This window comes from Lepeophtheirus salmonis, chromosome 13, assembly GCF_016086655.4.
Source record: "Lepeophtheirus salmonis chromosome 13, UVic_Lsal_1.4, whole genome shotgun sequence".
NCBI lineage: Eukaryota > Metazoa > Arthropoda > Copepoda > Siphonostomatoida > Caligidae > Lepeophtheirus > Lepeophtheirus salmonis.
In genome coordinates, this window is record NC_052143.2 from 28922288 (window position 1) to 28946005 (window position 23718).

Genomic DNA, 23718 nt, shown 5'->3' on the forward strand with positions numbered 1-23718 from the left:
TATATATTGTTAAAGCAAAATTTATCTTTTCGAAGACGCCTAAACACTCCGTACAATTCCGGTTACGACAGCTAGTATAATAACCTATGAATCGTATACATCAAAAAAGTTACTACAATTATACTACATTAATTATACAAAAAGAGTTGCAGACAACCTTAAACAATTAAAGTAATAAAAACAACCATGTATCAAAGTATATCGTTAATTCACTTTCTTGTCGAATTAAATTGCTGTTAAAAAAGTGTGTCAATGGGCTGATTTTTCTTTTTATAAAAAAACATAGATATATAATATAAATTTATTTATAAAGATAAAGAATAATTTTAATGAAGGGCTTTTGATGAACAAGTGTGTAAATCAAAAGCCATGAAGGAAATGGTATATATAAAAAAGCTAAACCATGGTGAGGAAGAGAAAAGGAAAGAGAGTGAAAGGAAGGAGAAATCGTAAAGGTGAAAAAAAAATATCAGTCGGATTCAATTTTGTCTTTTGAAAACATGGGAACAAGGACTACGTTCTCAAAAAAAGTTCTTGTTTGAAAAGTACAATTTATTTGTGAATAGTTCTATAACATTTATTATACCCTCACTCTGTGTCAATGTCTGTTTAGGTATATGCAATTAATTTTTTTATTTCATTGTATGTGATACCACAACATTTAATACCTATAACGCGTGCTTAGAATTGTAAATTTTTGTATAAAGTATCTCTATTTCTAAAGACAATTTTTTATAATGTTTTTAATGTTTGCATTTGAGGATTCAATTTAATTCTAAATTATTCGTAATTGTGTGGAATTGTAATTTTATACATGTAATGTATTGATAGTAGACAGCAAACAATTAAAAAGCTTAAGGAAAGTTTTAAAACGTAAAAATACCCCCGTTTGATTACACGTACCCTACTTAATATGTATGCTCACTAGGCAAATCTTTATTTATGAAATTAGAAATTTTCTTTATGAAAGATGATCATATTAGTGATATGGTTTTTGCAATCATTCATGGTCTTGAGACCAGTACTGAAACCAGTTTTTTAAATTTTTTTTTATTTGTTCCTTTAATTTGTTAGATGATTAAGTTGTACTGATTAAGTTGAAGTAAAGATAATAGTATTTAAATTACTCTATTTGAATTTGTCTTTGAAGTCCATTTATATACGTATTTATCTTCTCTAGGAGGAACTGTAAATCGAACTTATGCACATTGAGTTCAATGGCATTGCCCACTAAGACATGGAACTCTAATTAACCTGGAATAACGATCGTGTTTTTCCTTTTCTCAAATGAGTATTTCTTTTTTTTCCTTTATATTTATAATATAACATATAGGTTTCCTTCATTGTTGGTGTCAAAATTGGCCTAATCACCCTCATGAGGCTCTTTCCACCTACTTTTTTTATAGTTTTCTTGAAACCCCCAGTTCTCTTGTATTGGCTCTCATGGACTTGCGGGGATAAGGCCTGTTTCCTTTAACTCTTCCGGATCCAGTTTGGTCATTTTGACAGATCCCTTCTTCTTCTTCAACGTTTTGAACTTGCTGACGGCGTAGGTGCCCAACTGCTTGGAGTATATAATTTTCTCGACTTGTACGTACATATACTATAGAGCCAAGATTTTTTTGTTTCTAATTGTTAATGCTTTAATATACCTGAATATGAATTAATCTCAATCACTTAACTTTCATTAATAAATGTATTAGTGAAATTCAGATTTCAATGGACCACCCGGTATTTGCAATTGTATCCATAAAGTTATTTAGCCAAACAATTGTTAAACTCCTCAAATCAGAGACTGAAAATCTTATGTATAATACTCCTACATATAACGTGTACCGGATTAATGACCATTTGGAATTTTAACTGATGAAAAAAGATTACGAATTTTGCATTATTGAACGTTAGGGAAGACCAAGGATAGTTTCAACAATTATCCCAGTCTTCCCTACTTTTGGTCTACATATATGTAAACACAGTTAAAATGCAAATATTGCTAATTGAATATAAATAATATATAAACGAACGTTGTCATGACTTTGCTACCAAAATTAGCGAAAATAAAAGAATCAATGCTGATTATTCAAATATTTGCAATAATGGACTTATTGAATTTTTTTTTTTTGCAGTATATGACATTTGAAATTAAAGTTATATCATGAGTATATCATTAAACGTTTGTTGATTTATATTATATTCTCTTGTTTGTATTATTTTTCACACGTTAACTTCATTTTGAAATAACGCCGTTATTTTCTCATTTCAAATTTGATTATTATTTAATTCTGATTTTTTTTTGTATTAGGTTGGTACACATGTCTTCAAAGAATGTTGATAATGTCAGTCATTTTGCAAAGTTAGTTTGTTTCTAATTTATGAAATATTTCGTGTTTTTTACAAATTTATATTATTGAATTTTTTTTAAAACTTTAAGATTTTCAAAACCATTCGAAAGATTGTGTAAACAAGGTTTATATTTAAATTATATTCCAGTGTATTTTCTATGACTAAAACAACTAAAGTTAATTAATACTACACACGAATCCTTCTTTTGGATATATGTACTAACAAGCCTTAAGCAAGGATACTTAAATGCATTAACTTTACAAAGTGGCTACAATCAATCAAGCAAGCTCATCATTAAAAAAAAACGCAGTGAGTAAAACCATAAATTTATAATGTTTATTAGCCTGTCTCATTGTTGAGTCAATATTTTTCTCCTCCTTTTTCTGCGGGACAATAAACGAAATGACTTTGGCAATGTTTGAGATTTCTCAGGCCATTTTTCTGGGTTACAGGCTATCTTAGCAAGAAAAAAAGGTACAGGGTTGATCTTATCTAGTATTACAAATTTTAATATTTTGAATCTGGAAGTGGACTCAGCTCGAGTTTGATTTCATAATCAAGGTCTACAAGGGATTTAGGCCTCATATTGAGGCAATTATTAGAGCAGAAGACTCTCTTTTTGAATAAAATTTGTAGGAAACATTATTTTTCCGATGATTTTTATAAAATGTCATCACAAAACCTCTTGTTTAAATTTTACGCATGACAAATTCAAAAAATATAATATGTGACAGTAGATAAGATCAACCTTTTTCTATGTCAAAATAGGCCATTGTTAGGCCTCTTAATACAATTGAAACACAATTTATGTTTCTTTGAATAAAGCTGTTAAATTCCTGTTTGATCAAAAATAATAATTAACGAGCTTTTCAAAGGAGGAATAAGCATTTCTATTCATCTCTGGGTGTATATTACGAACGGAGAGTAAAAACAAATTGCATTTTGTGAAATACTTTAAGGGCTATAATATTTGTTCAATGACTTGGGGTGTCTCTGTTTTGTCAAACATCACATATCAGATTGTAAACCTAGTTTAATAGATAGTTGTTAAACAAAAAGGAGGAACATTCTCCAAAAAAGGAACAGTCTAAATTGTTTGGATATATATATATATATATATAAATAGCTACAAATGCAATGAAAATCATAAAATATCCTTCGTTAATGCACCACAAAGTGCTTTGATTGATACTCTTGTCAAAGAACGATATTCCTAAATATTTTATGAGTAGTGAGTGTTTGATATAGGAAAGTCATGTCATGGCATAATCAATTAACTTGTGTACAAAACTCCATTTCCTTGATAGATGTTCATGAGCAAACATTGGGAATTTGTTTGGACATAAAAATATACGCCTTGTGCTTTCATTGAGGTGACAAATTGAAATAATTAATTTTAATTATTGAAGGCGAAGCCATCTCATAGTTAATCTGTATCTATATAAAATGCAGTTTGTGTGTGTGTGTCCTTTATGGGTGCCCACCTAGGAAGCAGAAACTTTGCATAGGTGTCTCCTTTGTACTTGGTCAGGCTAAGACGTGTTGCTGATTTATTGGGAGGATATATATATAAGGGGGACATATTCTATACCCAAAACTCACACACAAATAATATTGGAGACTAGATAGGTTGATGAAATTTCAAATTGGCAAGAATAATAAATGGACTTATCACCTATAAAAAAATTTCATGCATATATATTTGTATTTATAAAAAGTTTGCAACACAATTCTGTTTTTCTAATTCATGATTATTTATATATTATAATTTTTTCCCGCATTTAAGGTGTCTAAACATTAAAAATAAATAATATTGACCATTGACAATGTAATTTCTTGCTCCCTCCTACACCGGGTAAAACTTTGCTAGTAATTTTATACAATAAAATATACAAATATCCAATAAATATTGATAAAACTTCTTCAAATGTTTATTAGTAAAAGAGTAATCACGTTTTGAATAGGTTTAAATGTGATATATATACAGTGATGTTTGAAATATATCAAAGTTATTTGTATTAAAAATTGTTTTGTATCGATTTATGACATAAAAAATAGGATATTATGCTGTAATGCATGATCCTATCCCCATTGGCGGCGTCTAAGATATGTCTTGTCGTTATGTCAAAATAAAAGAAACAGAAAATGAACGTGGGATCCTGAAAATTGGATGAAAAAAAAAAGTCTTTTGTAGAAGAGAAGCTTCATTATCATGACGTTGTATTAAATCAGCTGCAAGGTAGTTGTCATGAAAGGAAACAAATAAACACAATTTGATTCATAATTCTACTACGAGTCCAACTTGTATTCATAACTTCCAAGAGAATCCTCATTGTTAGTCTCCATTCTTAATGAGCACACGTACTAGTGATTGAATCTTTTGGACGCTCTCGTAATTGGCCTATTCAATCCGTCAACTCTTCCCTTAGTAATTGGGATATTAATAATTTAATATTGTTGGGATCAAAATCTTCCGAGTTTTCACCCGATTATATCAAACGGCCAAAATAAACCTGCTGAATCCAATCATCATCACAGGAAAGAAATGGTTCCAATTTCGAATGTCCACCTTTTCATTGTTCCTGAATAAGTCACTCCAAGATCCACAGAAGAACATTTGATCTTTCTGTGGGGTTGAAAAAGAAAAAAATATATATATCTTCTAGGAGTGCTCAAAGATGCAAGGTATTCGGAAGTCAAGAAAAAGGATACTTTTTTGTGGAATGTGGGGTGAACGTAGACATTCTACACTGGAATATAACAACGTCAATCCGTCATTCAAACTGTAAAAAACTAAAGTTAAGTAGTGAGCGTCCTCTCAACTCTTTATGCGATCCGATGTAGAGGAAAACGGATCCTGGGTAGTTTTCATAAATAACTGCTACAATTGGTCTTTGTCATCAGATTATTCACAGATGTTGTTGTCCGGTTTGTATCTGGAGAAGCGACGGGAGGAGATTCAGAGGGAAAAACAGAGAAATCGAATTTAAAAAATCAAATGGATGGGTTTCATTATATTAAATTACTAGCAAAAGGTTAGCCGACGTTGTTCGGCCCTATGAGGGAGGGGAAAATCAAAATGACTATGGTTAATGCAATTTTATTAATGCTTATACCCGTGCTTCGTTGCACCGAAGCACGGGTATAAGCTGTAGGTTACTGTAGATAAAATGTCCATCTATAATTTTCATCAAGAAACTGCCAATCAAAATTTGGTGAAGAAAATTGCAAAAAACTGGTTGAAACTAATTTTTGCAAACAAAATTACTGACTAACATATCCTATGGAGGTACACGAACTTACCAATATTATTTTTTCTAGTTAAAAAAAAAAAGTTGATGAGAATAATGTCGTAAAAATAAATCTCCATAACAGGTTTATTTTTCAAATATTGTAAAAAAAAATATTTCATAAAATGTTTCAAAAAATTTAAATACTAAATTAAACAGTTGGGGTCTTAAAGTTGCATTTCTGAAATGTATCGTTTTGTGGTATTTCTTCTTAAAAATTGAAAATTGACGTTTGATGAAAAAAAGAAAAGAAAAATTATTGAGTATATGACAGATATTTTTGTACAACATTTATTTTTATGAATTAAATTTCTATCAAAATGAATCTTAAGATAAATTTATACAAACTTTATTTTTTCTATAAGTTGAAAATCAACTCTATAGAACCACACAATATCGGAACTTCAATTTTTACCAATTAATTTTTTTCCCATTATCTTTTTTGGTTTTGAACAAATTAAGGAAACGTTTTTATTCGTATAGTATATTTAACTAAACCCCCTAACTACACATCCTGAGCTCTAAAAAACAATTTTTGTGTTTTAGGAAAATAATAAAATTTTTAAATTTTAAATTTGACCATGTTCAAAAAGTCCTTTATGAAAAGTTTCAGCCTCCAAAGCCGAACGGTTTCGGAACTCATGTAGGAGATTCATACGCACACACAAACTCTATTATAAACTAGGTGTGTTAAAAAAGTTAGACGACTTTTCAAATTTCGCGGAAAAGTACATTTGGGATACTTTATTTTTTTATGTTTATACACTCACCACAAATATATATTGATTGCTTCGACTATATACTAAGTTTAGTTTGTTTGTGAGAAGTTACAAGTATCTTGGGTGTTCGGGGACTATTGCTATTGCAAAAAAATTAAAAAATGTATCAAAGAATTTGCATCAAATTTTCAGTAAAAAATGAAATTAAGTGTTCCAATATACTTAAAATGTTAACAGTGGCCTACAGTGAAACTGTTTTACAAAATAATTTTTTTTACAATCGGTACAAACTCTTCTAAGATGTCTGTGAAGATGCCAATGGCAAGTCTATCTCTGGACGCCCAAGAACGTCAACAACATACGTTGAACCAATGAAGAAAAGTATTTTTGAAAACCCTCGAATGACTATCAGAAAAGTTGCTGAGGATATTTGATTTATTATGAGCACAAAAATTAAGAATGTATATAATATAATGACGAAAATAAAATAATATTTCCTGATCAAAAATTAAATAATAATCAGAACAGTTTTAGAAATTAATATTCCTCTTCCTTTTGAAACTGCAAAAGGCCACTTCCACTTTCTATGACATATTTGATCCTTGTAAAATAATCCTTGTTTATTAAGTCAATAAACTAGATAAATAGGAATTCTTCATTAAGACATTGCATATTAATACCCTAACATTTTCAAGCCGTCATTGTGACCACCTTAATTTTCAGCTCTTATTTTTTTAACATGCCAAAAAGTCTATATTTATTATACCAATAGAAAGAAAAGCAAAAGATTTGTTCATTAAATTTATTCTTGATTAAAAGTTATTGGGAGTTCTTCTTTTTTCATTGAATGAATTGCATTATTTCTTTTACAACTAGATATTATTATTTTTATGCTTTATTAAATTATTTTCAATGCTTAGCCGCTTTTAAAGTCGTCCTATGTTCTTAAAAGTATTTTTGTATACAATTGTTGACCTTTTTTTTTTGCAATGTATAAAACGCCTCTTATATTTTACATAACAACAAAGTAGTGATGTGTCTCTCTCTCTCTAGCTGCACGAAAGAGAGATAAAGACGTAGTAATTCAATTATCGTGCATCGAGTATGGAGGTCTTAATGGAATACATTCACCATATTTTACGTTTTTCCCCTGAAAAGGAAAAATTGTACAAATAAGATTTACAATGTAACGCTCAATTCTGCCCTCTATGGTAAACAACTCAACCGTTTGAAGCTAGTAATCGAACAAAGGCAGACATCATTGATGATTAGGAGACAACAAGGCATCATCAAGACACCGCCAGGCCACAAAATGTTTGATTAAAATCCATACGCACCGGGGGCTCCATAACTAACACATGTTCCTGTCAGAGGCCAAAATGATTGGGGTTACAAATTGGGCCTTCATAAAGGCCTGTGAAAATTGTTCGCCAGGGTCTTTTGCCAATAACGACATAGCTTTCTATAGAAATGGCAATATGAAGTTGGATTATCGTTGGCAACGAGTTAATGGACAGAACATGGCATACTTGGCTTCAATTGGAGAAATGTAACACTTCTTTTAAAACATTAAAATAGAGTGAATAATACAAAATTATTTGTTTCACTAACCTTTTTTATCAGATACGTCCATCAAACTAAAAGATAACACTCTTAGGAAATGTTTTTAATAAAAATAATGCGTTAAATACAAATAAGATTCGGGAAAGATAATAAATATTAATAAAAAGTTTTTTTAAGAGAAGATAAATTGACCCTAGGTATAGTTTTATAAATTTTTTGTAAATAATATTTGGAAAAATATTGAATTTGATATATCCAGAAATTAAAATTATGTTATATTTATATAATGATGATTGATGGAAATGTAGTTGTACCGAGGCACAAAAAAAAAAAACCCTTAAAAGGCGTTACTCGAGAGGGTTGGTAATCAGAGCTTTACTGGGTGGGGGGCAAAATTATCAAAAAAATTTCAAAATAAATCAAGAAACCTACTCAAAAGAGTCTTGAAGCGGAGGAAATGGGTTTATTTCATTGTTGGTGTCAAAAGTGGCCTCTCCCCTCTCACAGGGATCTTTCCACCCACTTTTTTGATAGCACTCTGGACTGTCTGCTGTGAAACCCCAAGATCTCTTGCATGGGCCCTCATGGACTTGAGGGGATTGGCTGATCTGTTTTCTTTAGCTCCTCTGGTACTAGTTTTGCCTTTTAGGCAGAGCACTTCTTCCTCTCCAACGTTTTTTAATAGCTGAAGGGGTTGAAGTTGGTTTTTGAGACGTCCAAATGCCTGAAATGCGTGAATGGAATTTTGTCGATCACGTTCAAGTGTCATTTTCTAGACTGTTGCATAAGGTAGAGAGCTCCGATTTGTTTTGTTTTATAACTTATTTTTATACTCTAACTTCAATTCCCATCTCCTTTTCATATTGAATTAATAAGTTTTAAGATTTAAATTATTAAGTATATTCTACAATTTATTGCTAAATAACTCTTCCTTTAGCCTCGATGCAAGCCTCCATCGATGGAAAAAGAGCTTTCAATAGTTATTAAACTCTTTGATAGTGGAACATACCTTCTAAATATATCTGCTTAGGCTTAAAATATTACTGTGTCTGTTCCTACAAGTCTCTTGCTCAATTCTCGTCTATACGTTGTAGTCGAACGGGTTTAGGTTAGTTAATGATGGTCACTTCACATATCCTTCATTCAAATCTGCTAGACCTTAACTTTTTGATAATGAAAGCCTGTGTGAAGTTGGACGTTTGGGAGGGGCACCGCTCTGAGTCAATGGTATTTTCCTTTACCAAAGTTGGATCCATTGGTATTTGGGCACATCAAGATCAAATTCTCTGACATATCTCTTACTTGAAAGAAGTAAAAAGGCCTCCAGGCAAAGTACGAACAATAACTCTTTCCCTTAGTTGGTCATTTTATTTTTGTGAATTTAATCATTTTTTTTTGCTTTATATGTTACTTTAATTGGTCAGACGGAGTTACACTGACAAATTATATAAGTAAACATTATGGTATTACAATTAGTCAATCTGACATAGGAATCGTCTTTGAAATCCATATCAAACTTAAGAATATCTTCTTTTCTAGGAATAACTGAAAGACAATTCAACGCAGAACGCACATTGAGTCCCAGATAAAAATTTCTCCCTAGCACGTTGTCTATTGAGCTGTGTCGTTCCATACTACACTTTTTTTACTCTTTATATTTTATGGGACAATTTTTTACAGAAACTATAGACAAAATATGACAAAATAATGTATATGAATGACACATAAGCTTTCATCACTCATTCCTAAATCCATAACTTAAGGTTTAAAAAGTATCTAGCTACTAATGAGGCACCCGGTACAAAGTAAAAAAAAAGTTTGTTTTCAAAACGTTCAATAATTTTTTTAAATAAGTTAACACTTCATAAAATGTATACCTCATATTGAATTTAATTAAGAAAATACGAAAAATGCATAGGGTAAATATGGAAAAAGTGTTGTTTTTTTTTAAATACGAAAGCATTGAATTGTTGATTAAAAAACTTTTTTTTTTGTGCGGATCAATCATTGCCATTTTACGGGCCATTTTACTTCTTTGGGATGCCAAAAGACAAATGATACTTTGTCTTTTATTCCACTCTCTGCCAGACATAGAACTCAAATGGGTTGAGGTTCGGGCTGTTTGCAGGTCGAACATTTGGGCTCCAAAAGTGAGTTCATTTTGTGGCCAAGACATCCTGCACTTTTTTTCCTTTTGGGTCGGTGCACTATACTAATGGAAGGTGTAATTTCTTCCTTGGGCTACTCCATTCATCTGGGGAATGTAAATTAAAAGTGAAAAACCCCCACAATGGTAAAGATGGATCTGCACGAGGTCACTCGACCCTGCCAAATCTCCTGGTACTATATGTCCGATATTATCAAGAGAGGCTTATCTCCTTATAAATAGTAGAAGTTCATTAAATTTATATCATATATAATAATTTATGTTATTTTCATCGTTCTAAGCCTTTAAATATTTTCCCAACTTACCTTGACCACCCTGTACACCGCTACATTATTGTAAAAAATCAGTATGAGAGTCCAACCGTTCGAATATTTAAATGATTAATTATTATTTTTACAATTGTGCTATTCTGAATGCAACCCTTTCAAAATTTGTAATACATGATAAAAAATAATAAGCATATTTTGACCTAAGAAATTTCGATATAGTCTTATTAACGAATTACGGCAGGCGTTTGCATATGCAATCAAGCGTGTATAAGGGGTACATCTTGATGTAAATCATATGCATATTTCTGATACAAGTAATATTTGGTCGATTTGTGGTGAAGGAACGTGTAGAGCTATGCCCCATTGCCGTATGGACCTTTCCTATTGTTTGTATCATTTTTGTGGAGTATGATTTTATAGGCGAATAGTTTCTCTTTTTCGATAATCTACAAAAAGAAATCGGGTAAAGACTCAGAAAAAACATTACAGACAATTAAGTAATGTTCAAGAGCTATTTTCTATATTATTAAAGTAAAATTTGTTTTCTAGCCTACACAAGATTACTAAATGGAATGCCAGGTACTAATACAAATTATTTATATGTACTATTTTCATAAAACAAATTGATTAGTTATATGAGTTCAGGTCGGTAATAAAATTTTACGCCGAGGAAGTTTGAATATATTTGACAAACTTTTCTACTATCTAGTCATTTTTCCTGACTCTGATATGAGGTGATTCTTTTTTACAAAATACGATATCTACCTTTTCATTTTCCTCAGAAATAACAAGAAGATATTTCTACATAAATAATTTATTTTATATCGAATAACCTTTTTAAGGTTTTTTTATGACCCTTTTGAGTCTATTTCCCTAGATTTTGTCGATATTTAGTTTCATGGCAGTTTTGTATAAAGTAAACTATATATGAATTTATTTCTTAAATAGATATTTTTCAAAAAAACATGGATTAATTTTATTTCCAAAGGTACTTTTATTATCAAATAATTCATTTCCTTTTTCCAATCTTGATACCCCATGGGAGGCCACACCTCCTCGTCGCACTGGCCCTAATTTATATAAATATAATTTGCTAACAAAATTTTTGAATGATACAATTGATTTGATGCATTTTGAATTTGCTTCAAAGCGAATATTTGAATTTGCCTTTGATGAAATAATATTTGAATTTGCCTTTGATATAATAATATTTCAATTTTTTCTAAACTTCAATCAATCAAAAAAGATACAAAGAGCTATAGTATATTTGATCCTGGATTTTTTATGGATTTTATTTCACATAAATATATATCAAACGTAGATTCATACATTATGAAAAAATAAATTAAGAGGGAATGCCAAAATAAAAATCATATATGAACATTTTAGCTTAAAATAATCTGACTCAATTATAGCCTACATCACAGTTGTATTTTTGTTTAAACATAAGTCACAAAAAAAATAAAAAAATCATAAAATATATACAAACATTGAGAGAAATTAAACAAACTCATAATTGTTAAAATTACTTTGTAAAATCAAAAATACACATACAACCAAGTAACATACACGACTCAGCCACTTCTAAAAAATTATGTTTAAAAAAAACAAAAAAACATAAAACGTTCATTATAATAAGAAAAAGAGACACAATAGACGTTGCTCATCTAATTCTTTACTTTTCCAGAATCTATCATAATATATTTATATATATCATAATAGTATTTAGTTTATGATAATATATAAGTTATCAAGAAAAAAAAATATCAGACCTAATCGGAGGCAAATTCCCAATCTAAGAGATTTCCGCAAGGAATACGCAAGAAGAAAGCCGCATATCTTGCTGTTGATGCAATAATTACCTTCCAAATTTCCCCAAATTATAGTTCATTGCCAAAAGTAAGTCTACTTGCTATAAATGCAATCGAAAAATATTAATCCATAATTTACAGCACGGATTGAGGGATATAATTCCTTTTCAAAGAAATCAATAAAAAAGTATGGGTTATCATGTGGTTGGAAGGCAACACCACCACGCCTAACAACTCAATATTATGCCTGAATAAATATTACTGCTCAAATACTCCTTGACACTCCACGAAAGCATGTAGGACTGAACTGTATATCTTCCCACAATCCTTGCAAATTGTACCAAAGAAAATACACTCTGTTGAAACTGTCAATACAAATTTCTTTCCTTCTTTGACAATTGTAGTCGATTGTATGATTATTTTTATCTTATATTGGTGGCAAATATACTAGGCCATCAATATTTTTACACGTTATTGCTGCGTCAGAATCAATTGCGAGGTTATATGTCATCTATGGAATAGGTTATAAATGCAGTTTAGCCGATCTAAGTAGTGGATATCGAAATTTCCCATGAATTAGTATAGTTGTTTCATTGATTTTCATACTATGAATCGTAAGAATTTATTTACTTATAGCTTCCGATTCTAGTTTTACAGGGTTTTAATTCAGTCCGACGAAAGCGTACTTCTTAATATTTTGCCTTATCACGTCTTCTGTGGAGCTCGAGTCAAATATTGGAGATGCTATCCATATTTTTCTTGAGAAATCCCTCAAGTAAAGGACAATACTCATAATGTAGAATTCGATAGATATGTTCCAATCATAATGCATTTATACACTGAGCTATTGGAAATTACTGATTGTCACTCATTTTCGGGGTTTAAGGACAGATCAATAATAACCTTCTTGTATATTTGTGGCAATATCAACCCTAACTGAATAAGGCCTACGCTTAGGTCACTTCTTGGTCTCTTGTGTGCCACAATATATTTGCAATGGAATAAAACCAAGAGTCATTCTTTCTCTTTTTCCCAGGCCAACGACTCCATTTCTAATGATGCAGTTATAACATATAATATAAAGGCAATTAAACGGGCATTGATTAGATTTATACACGTCTGGAAAATATTTTCCTCTTTTATATTAATTTAAACTAGATAAAGATATTGACCCTTGATCAAGGAAATCTTAATTTCTGAGTTTTCTTCAGGCTTCCATTGGCTCAGAGGAAGACCTACAGTCTTTTTAAAATTCAATTCCAACCCCGAGGTTTTCTTCAACTTAAAAGTAAAGTTGGGATTATTAATTTTCTTCTACCGACAAAAAGATATCATTTTCATAAAGGTCCAGCAGGTTTCTGAAGTCTCTAAAAACCATTCTAAAGGCAGATAACTTACACTTCAGTTTCAGGGTAAATTGTTCATTGAAACTACAAACAAAAGAGATGGCCATTGGACATCCATGACAACAATTTCCCTTAAGATGGATTGGATCCCTGTCTTGATCATCCAATGTCTTGGTGGAAGTTCCTTCTCATAGGAGAGCCCTAATTGGGTTGAAAAATTTATTAGGCATAACCTTTTCAAAGATTTCAAAATATGATTATGGAAAATAGAGTCAAAAACCATCCGAAAAGCAATAGCTACTATAGTCTATTGCAACAAATTTATTTCTATAATGAACTAACTCAATGACACATTTAATGTTACACGAGAAAACAGAAATTTTCATATCCTTTGGAAATTTTTCTGATGGATGACAATCCTGTTCCTCAAAATTGTTGGAGGGAAATTCCAGCATTATGGATCTTAAATTCAAAAATAAATTTCTTAATGTTAAGCTTAGGCTTAACATTAACAAGCTATTGATTTGAATTAGGACATCGAATAAATATATTTTAGTTATTTTTAGTACAATTCATCAGTGGTTGGATTTCACAATGTGGTATACCATTACCACTTACGAGGTGCCGAGGTGCGCAATTTGAATCGTCACTTTGGGTAAAGCTAATGAAGTTTTTCTTTTCTTCCATTGAAAGGCGCAACTTTCTCACATTTTACGCCTATCTTAACTAATTACATTTTAATATGAAATAATTAGTATATTTGTATTTTTAACCTTTTTACAAATTTTAGAACCTGCTTTTAGTTAATATTATTCCTGATATTATATTTTAAGAGTAGAATTAAATGTGGGAGACTTAAATGTTGTACGAAAAATTTGACGACAATACTAATGTCTTTTTATATAAAGAAGACTATTTTTTTAATCATAAATAAATCATTCATTCCATAATTGGAATAAAAATTAGATCTAAGTTCATTTATTTACCTTAAGATCTACACAATTACTCCAACTAACCTTGGAGTTCTGTGTAAAGTCTAAATACATAAAGTATATTTCTTTTTCTAAGAATTACCTGGGTGCTAATTCTCAAATAAAATTATTTATTTAGTAAAAAGTTGTTTTAAATAAGCAAAAACTAGAAATAAAAATTAGTTTGGTACGGGACTAGACATTATGAGTTCTTTAATTAACTTTTTAGGGACGATATCGAAAACGAATTGCAACATAATAATCCAAAACTGTTTGCCTTTGTTTTGCTTTGTGCAGAGGTGAGATAAATATGTGTAAAAGCAATCAAACATATAACGTCACTTTATCATTTCCTTGTAACATGAATAAATTTTTTTACATTTTGCAGAACACACCTTGTTAAATAAATAATATGACAAAAATTTATTTATAGTAAAAATACCCTGGATTTTATTTATATAAGAGATATGAACTTCTAGGAGGTCTAGATCAGAAGCCATATTGTGTTAAAATTATTGATTTTGGAAGTAGAAATTTATTGATGGAAAAATAAATTAATAAAATTTCTAAGATTGAGTTAAAAACAATTTAGGGAGCAAAAAACTCCTTGATGATTGCTTTTCTCACGCCCTTAAGTGCAGATTTGAGTTATCTTAAATTCTGGTATTAAAAATCAAGCTACATTCATCTCATATCGACGAGATATTCATTTCACCGCTGAACTATGATTAATCTTTGTTTTCACAGCTCTGATCACCTCTACTTTAGGATGGGAAGATTAGTTACGGAGATCTACACCGAAATCTCCAACACCGATCCAGAACACTCAACAGACTTTTTTAAACTGGACTAAAGCCATGGATGATAATATTTTCACTAATAAGATGAAAGGTCGTACAGGACGTTCCTGGACGACACGTAGCCTCAACAAAATCCATATTCGTAACGTGAATGACTAACACCTTCGGTTGAGGACTCAACAATCTAGAGCAGATGTGTGTCTGCCACAAAAATTCGTTTATTTGAGTATTTGGATACCTCTCACATTTTTGTAGACGAACACGAAAAATAAATTGATATACAAGCATAAAACAACCCCCCGTAGAGTCCCAACCTAAGCCTGAATTACCATTTAGTATTCTGAAAGATCAAACATCTACTCAGAGATGATAATTTGGACTGCCAGGAATAGGAATTATGTCTAGAGTGCAGTGGTGATGAAAAAGGTAACAAAAGAGGAGCTCATGTAATTGCTTGAAATGTTACGAGACCTATGTATTTACAAAATTTTAAAGCTCTTTGATTAGAAACCATATTGTATTTAAAAGAAGACAAACAAATATAAAATAATTCTGGGTAATCCATTCAATTTAAAATAATTATTATATCAACCTCTTATTGATTTTTTCCTCCTTGATTTTGAAATCAAACAATTTTAACTAATTGAGGCGATATTCCTTTTCAAACAAAAATTTTCAAATTGACTTGTGAATACTTCTGTGCAATCATTTTTCATATCTTTCGACATAGGTTATCAAAGCAATATTTGATATTTATAATTTTTACGGCAAACACAGGTTTCCCACAACTCAAAGGTGTGTTAGTGACTGACAGTGTTTCCGAAACCTCATCCACCCCATTCTTACTTCAACAGCCATACTATCTCTCATTATTAAAAGGGATGTTATTTTGCTTCATTACTTAAGAACTTTGCATTCAAAAGTATACATATCATTTTTTATGTAACATTTATATAAATATTTTATAATCCTATACCACAGCACAAAAACATCTCCATGAAAAGAATTATATCTCCAAAGAGACAGAGAGGTCTAGGAATAATTAGTTTGTACTAAATTTAATTTTAATAGATTGATTAAGCTTATTAAATCTACAATCACGCAGTGAAAGTACAATACTGCTCATATTCAATTAAGTCAATCAACTGCATGCATTACAGGGGTGTAATACATAAATGAAAATGAAAACTATAAAGAATATTATGATAAAATTACTCTTAGACTAAGTGCATTTTTTGTTTTATATATAAGAATTTGGCATCCTTCTCTCAAGAAGGATTTAATTTAGTTATTTGTAAGAGATTCAAAGTTACTCTGATCGTTGTTATTAATTCATAGTCATATAAAAAAAGCATTCCATTTGTGTGGAAAAAAAATCACTTCTTAGAGTACGTGATAACAAATTTAGAACTCATGAAGGATAGTATATCATCTGGCAATGTAGGATTCATGAATAATAATTATTTAACGATACGCAATATGGCCAATTACCGATAACCAAGTGGTACTTGTTGATGGATCAATTATATTCACCGGCATACCTCCATCTATCAACACCGACCTAAGATTAGAGAAAGGAAATTTATAATTTCACTTTGACACCAAAATTCACTAGTTTGAATTGTTCAGCCTATTTATCTTTATTTCAAACTCCTTATATACAAAATCACTCCCTAAAGACACGTAGTGAGAGACAGATTAGAATAAGCAAAGATTCAAGGAAATTCCAGGAGCCGATCATCACAAAATCAAATCTTAGTGGTAGGGGCATTTCAGTCGGGATTTCGTTGCCCTTCTCACACATGTCCTTATACGGAATTCGGGATCCTACTCTCGAGAAGATTACACTTTTTTGTCTTCTTTTATCCTGGCTATGGTACTAAAATATATGGACTTATCTTGTAAGATATATTCTAAAATGAGTTTTATTCTTGAAATATTTGTTTACCTTAGTCGAAGTTGACAACGATAAAGATTGTTTTGGAGAGTGCCTTTCTTTCTTTTTAATTCAAAATTAAAATTCTTAGCTACCAAATGATGTATTTGTAAACCTTCTGCATTTATCATCTTTGAAGTCTTCCGCTGTAGGCACACCAATAGCCACATAATACTCATTAATCACACTGTTGACAAATAACATCCAACCATTTGTTTGTTAGTCTTGAGCTGCTTCTCTATCTCAGATAAATTTTAATAGACAATTTAATTGATTGAACCACATTCAAAGTGGGAGGAGGAAAAAAAAGGTGTACCTTTCATTAAAAGAAAACATGTCGTCGTCTTTGATTTTGCATTTTAAAATTCATAAAGTTATAAGAACTGATGTATGATCTAGTATAAATTTATCAAAGCTAAACTTAAACAAAAAAAATAATTAAATTTTTTCAGCAACTAAAATTAAGATGATGTCTGACATTTTTAGGAGGACAACACTCCGACAATTTTATCTCATTTAAATATCAATTAATATATTTAATTTAACATATATTTATGCATAAAAATATTGTTTTATTCGATAAATATAGGTGTAGGTGTCTCTGAATAAAATCAGTCATTTACATCTTTAAATAATTGATAATTTTAAGGGAATTAATTGAAGTATAAAAAATTTGGCATAGAGTAATTCACGAAACGACGTAGATCAGTGGACAACGCACTCTGAATAAAATATTATCTTAAAATCCATTTGCGTTGATTCCATTCACAGTCGTTCATAGAGAAATAAATGTAGATTATGATTAGATACAGGAGACCAAAGCATATTTAAGGTTCGAGTGAGTAATTATAATACTATGGATTAGGGATGTAAATTGTATTCATTTTGGGGGCATAAAATTAAAGGAAATCGAAAATTATCATGGTCATCTTGATAATTTGAATATAAAAGTATAAATATTTTGAATTCTAAAGTAATTTTTTATTTACTTTAAAAAAATGGCAATACACACATTCACTGTCTCCAAAAAAATATAATAATAATGATATTGGCAGTCCATTTAAAACAATAATTATAATTTAATAAAAAATTAATAGAAAATATTTTGATATAGATCAGGAATAATATAAAATAGATGCAAAAGGTTACCTGGGATTTCTCGGGCGAGTGTTAGGATATTCTTACAGGCATTATCAGCGTTGAAAGTAAAATAATATATAATCAATCAGACAATAAAACAAGCGAAGTGAATCAAAAAGCTGTCAGCATTTTGATTAATTCTCTAATGTTTTTACAATGAGTCCATAATACAGCTTCATCTCCATCAATGTTCATAAATTGAAAATATTATGTCTGTTATTTCGCACTCCAACTTAATATTTTGATCCACTGCCGGTATCATTATAATGAGCGAGTTACTAGTCTATAACGAAACCACTCTTGTTTCGAGTTGGTGAATGGATTTTGAAGAATACATTTTTTTTTGCTGCTTAATATTCCTTTCATTGATCGGATGGAGTTGCACTGATTAAATATAAGTAAAACCCCAGGAATAGTCTTTGAAGTTCATTTGCATTAATTATATTTTTCTTCCCAAGGAAATATCGATTATCAAACCTACGCATATTGAGATTAATTTCTCCCAAGTTCCTTATTTATTGGGCTACGTCGTTCCACAATGTTGCCAACAACCACAAAAAATGCATGCTCAGAAATGCTTAAGACTTACAACTGTAGCTATAACGTGTATTTATACATCATCACTGCAGTTCCATCCAACCAATTAAAGGAACATTAAAAAAATTATAACTTTTTGGTGTAATAAGCTCTTAAAAAGAACTTTCTTTTGTCTAAAAAAAACACTTACATATACAAAAATGAATGAATTTAAATAAAACACTTATGGTGGATTTATGTCAAGTTCATACGTTAAATAGCTCTATATGTTCCCCTATTTGATACTTATTTATGAGATTGTCTTACGACAGCATTTTTTTATACAAATGTACTCGTATATATGAATAATATATTAATATACATAAAATGTAAGCCTCTCGGCAATGCTTATTATGACTTGTAAAACTCTTTATTAAATATGTAGGAGTTATGGTTGGTAAAACTATTTTTCACTGGAAAATATATTTAAGTGTTGTGTAAATGATATTCAACATAACTTTAAACGTGTTGTTTAACTTAAAAATATAGCCATGTTCGATCCCAGGCTAATAACGAACAAACAAAGTTGTTACCGAATGGTTCAATAATAAAAAACTAGATAGAATACGTAATATCTCATTTTATTAAGTACTATGAAAAATAGTAGCATTTTTTGTTAAAGAATGCTCATAAACGAAATGGTTTGATAAAGAAAATTCAATATTTTTCAATTGATTTAACTGAGTTCACAAGTTTATTAATAGACCGAAAATGATGTCATGTTGTTGGTATAGTTGTTTAGATAAAAGGTGACTCCAGCATCCCTCACGGCCTGGATCGGGGCACTGTAGGAAAATCAGGCTTTGAAGAGGTAGTTATTTCGCATGTTGACCACTGTTTCCTTCATAGAGGCAATCATTGATGGGATGATATGTTCAATTTGATTTACATTGAGGGAAGCACAAGAAAAAGTAATCTACCTGATTATGATCTGGACTACGTGCGTTCATATTTTCTTCCTAATGAAGTCACAGCTAGTGTTGTGTAGGTCCTTATTTTGGACCAAGGACAACAGTCCAGCCCCATCCACTCCAGTCCCACTTTTTGGTGGACAAAGAAGGTAAAATCGATCACTTGTGACGTCAATGAAGGTGTTTGTTTTTAAAATTATTCCTTTGTATAAAGTAATAAATTATATAACTAATTAACAATATAAATTTTCGTATTATATTGAATCATAATGAAAAGCAATAATATTTTTGCAAAATATGTACAAATATCTAAATGGATATTTTATGGAAAATCCCAAGGACTGATCCTAAGACTGGACTGGACCAAATACATCAGGACCAACACAAAATTAGTCACAACAATGATCACTCATCAACTGAAGACATGATAAGATGCTAAATCTTATTGACAGACACGATGCCGATTTTTAGAGACATTAGAGACCTCCCAATTTTAAATCTCTATGTTGTTATGGACAAAAAATATCGTTTTGTCGCAAAATTGTTCATCCTCTCTAAATTCAATCTTCTATATATATGGAGCATCTGTCGCCATGATGACCAAAACTTCAATAAAGTTTGCTGGAAAAAAAACAACAACTGTTAGACTATCATTACAAAATTTCCGGCCCACACAAACGCCGATTGGATCATAATGCCCTGTAAAAGTTTAATTAAGAACGAGAGTGAGAACTCGGTAGAGTGCAAATCACCCCTTAGCATGATTGTCTCTCAAAATTAATAACATCCAATTTGAGTTATGTACCTCAATTTTTTCAAAAGTAATAGTCAATTTTACGTTTTTTTTGTCTGGCCTTGCCCTATGACCTTGCCTCTCCAAATTTAATTACATCTTACTGCATATATTTATAAACTTCCTAGAAAGTTTGATCTAAATTGATTAGTAAGTTTATGTGTGAGGCTACTTGAAAAAAAAATGTAAACATGACCTAGACTTCTCAAAATTTATTGGGTTGGTACTTGTAACCTTAAGAATTTTCCTATAAAGTTTCATCAAAATCGATTTCTAAACTGTCGGTAATACTTCTTACAAACAAACCGAGGCAAAAATATAACAAACTTTTTTGGTGGAGGTAATAACCTCAGTATCCTACACATCAAATGAATAGCAAAGACAATTTTCAAAAATTTTGACCTACCTCGTTATTTCATTTCAACCCCCTTGACTTTGCAATGCAGGGTATAGACATGCAGAAACGATGTAGATTTAGAAACATATGTACTGTAATTTGGAATCATAGTCATCTTAGAATATTTGTTATTTTGAGATATGTTTGCGATAGAAAATACTGATTTTCCTCGTTCTTAATCGTAGCTATACGAATCTTATGAGTAATAAAGAATAAAATTGTATTTTGTGATATTTTAAAGTAAAAAAATGTCATCCTCCGAAGGACTTTAATAGACAGGTCATCCTTCTATTAATTAATAAAGGTGAATTGTGATTAGAAGTTAAATTTGAAAGAGATAGAAAGAAATTCGTTATAAAAAATGAGTTCTTTCTTAGATAGAATTGAATCACACTTGATATTTGATTTTGAAGCACAATTTCAAGTTTCTTCTCCGAAATATAAAATTTTTTAATAAAATCTTTCACCAGACGATCCACAATTCAATTATTAATTACTTGTCGGTGTAGAAAATGTAATGAGACCTTCTAAAAATACAGTTTTGAATAGATGTGGTTGATTAAATCTTAAAGTTCTAAGTATTTCTGAATAGCGTAAATTCTGAGACTTTGAGTGATGTACATTTGTAAACAAAAAATCTGTATATATCGTGATAGAGGCAATTAGAGCCGTCGTAGGTAAAGTAATCCGCACCGGGAGAACCAACTCGCACATCATGAAGGTCTTAAACGTCAGCAAGGCCACAGTATGTCGAGTCGGTTATCGTTTTGCTGATGTGGACAACATGAAGGACAAACCCAAGAATGTAAGACTCACCGAAATGAAGCCTGCAGGCTTCATGGATGCCTTTAAGGTCAGCCCAACGATGTCAGAGTTCGCCAAGAAGCATCGGCTTACTGTGGGCAAGGCCATCCCAAAGACTTGAGGATGGTCGCCTAGAATAATTGAGTGGCTACTCCTGTCCCAACATCAAAAAGAACTCTGTCTACAGCGATGTTAACTACTCTTGAATTATCTGAAGCAGAACAGCAACCGGGTAAATTTTATCCGATGAAAAGACTGTTGGTCCTGTCTACAACAAGCAATGTGATCGGGGGTTATGCTTTGGCAAGCCTGACAGCAGCCTCAGGACAGTCACCAAGGCCAGACATCCGACCTCTGTGATGATGTTGTTGGTTGTGACATCAACTGGGGAAAAAATACCTCAAATTTAACTTTCTTTTTGGATACAGGTTACCCGAAGCCGACTACTTAATAGTGTTTATGAAAAATGTGGTCCCATAGATTACCAAGACCATGAAGAAATCCAACAAGGCGACATATATTTTTCAGCAGGACGGGCTACGGCCAATACTAAACCATGGTTAAATGAACCTTAAAATGTAGCTTTCAAAGAATAAAACTTCTTTGGTTCTACCCCATCTACTTCGTTCGTTATGAGCCTTTAAATTTTTTCTCTATTTATTTGGACCACCCTGTATATATTACTCTTATCCTCATCCAAAAAAAATTTGTTAAAAGTAATAAATATTGCAAAGAAGTTTCTACAAAAATGAAATTATAATTTTTTAACTATACCTAACATAAAAAAACTATATCCCCATCTACTATTCTTAAGATTAATCTTGATAAATAATATATTTTTCGCCTTATCTTGAACAGATGATAGTATTTTTAGCATTTAAACTTTGATATTTACGTGTACAAAATCGAATACATAGTTGGAGAAATAATACAAATTGAAATAGTGTAATTTTTAGTCAACCGGGTCGAGTGGGTATCATTTAATATTGCGGAAAACATTAAACCACAGTTCACTACCTACCTAAAAAAGAAATATTTATTAAGAGATGATTTAAGTCACATATAAATAACACGATGTAACATAAGCCAGGTGTTTGAACGCCCGCTAGCTAAACCCATTATTTAAAATTACTTCTTATGTAGTAAGCCAGAAAATGCTCCTTAAAACTTTCAACAAACAGAAGTTTGGCCTTTAAAGCCATTTATAAAAAAAATTAAATTTTTTTAAGCTGTTATCATTTTTTTATACTTGAAGAAAGAACAATAAATATAAAGTACTGATGAAGATTAACACTTAGGTTTTGTTGCAAAGTTTTAATCATACGAGGGTCATCTGAAAAGTTTACAATCTAACAAAGATTCAATACATTTTTTCTGATTTTCATTTTATTTTTCAATTTAGTTTTCTTATTACTCCCAGTGATACTTCCATCTCTGTAATCCGTCCAAATAATAGTCGGCATTTTTCTCTTCAAAATTATCGTTCTAGTCTTGCTTTCTTTAATCTAAAAGAATGTTGTCATTAAGGGAATTATGTCGTTTCACTATGAGAGCATTATACAGAAGTTAAGTTTTGAGTGCTTTAATAAAATTTGACTGAGTTGAGTGAAACATCTTTTTTTGTATTGGAAAAATCTTAATTATTCGTTGAAAAATTATCTACCAAATAGCAACAATTCAACTTCAATTATTATCTAGTGAGTAAAAAAAAAATGTTTGAAAATATATTATATTCATAGTTTTTATCTAATGAATAACAATGTTTTCATAGCAATAAAATATCGTAGGCATTTTGTATGTACCATTGAGTGTTTAAACAGTATGTATATCTGATTTATATATAAACTATTGATCTAAGAAATAACAATGTAGTCATATTCAG

At 30.8% G+C, this 23718-nt stretch overlaps 1 protein-coding gene across 2 annotated transcripts in view; it reads left to right on the forward strand.

Annotated features, from left to right (window-relative positions):
• The first annotated feature begins 471 nt into the window (after nt 1–471).
• LOC121128699 (uncharacterized) overlaps nt 472–23718 on the forward strand; it is a 50255-nt gene continuing 27008 nt past the window's right edge. The window contains exons 1-2 of one of the 2 annotated variants that reach the window (XM_071893045.1): nt 472–613; nt 2303–2652. The gene's annotated coding sequence lies outside the window, so the exon portion shown is untranslated. The remainder of the gene's footprint in view (nt 614–2302; nt 2653–23718) is intronic. The other variant, XM_040724289.2, reaches the window with a different exon arrangement.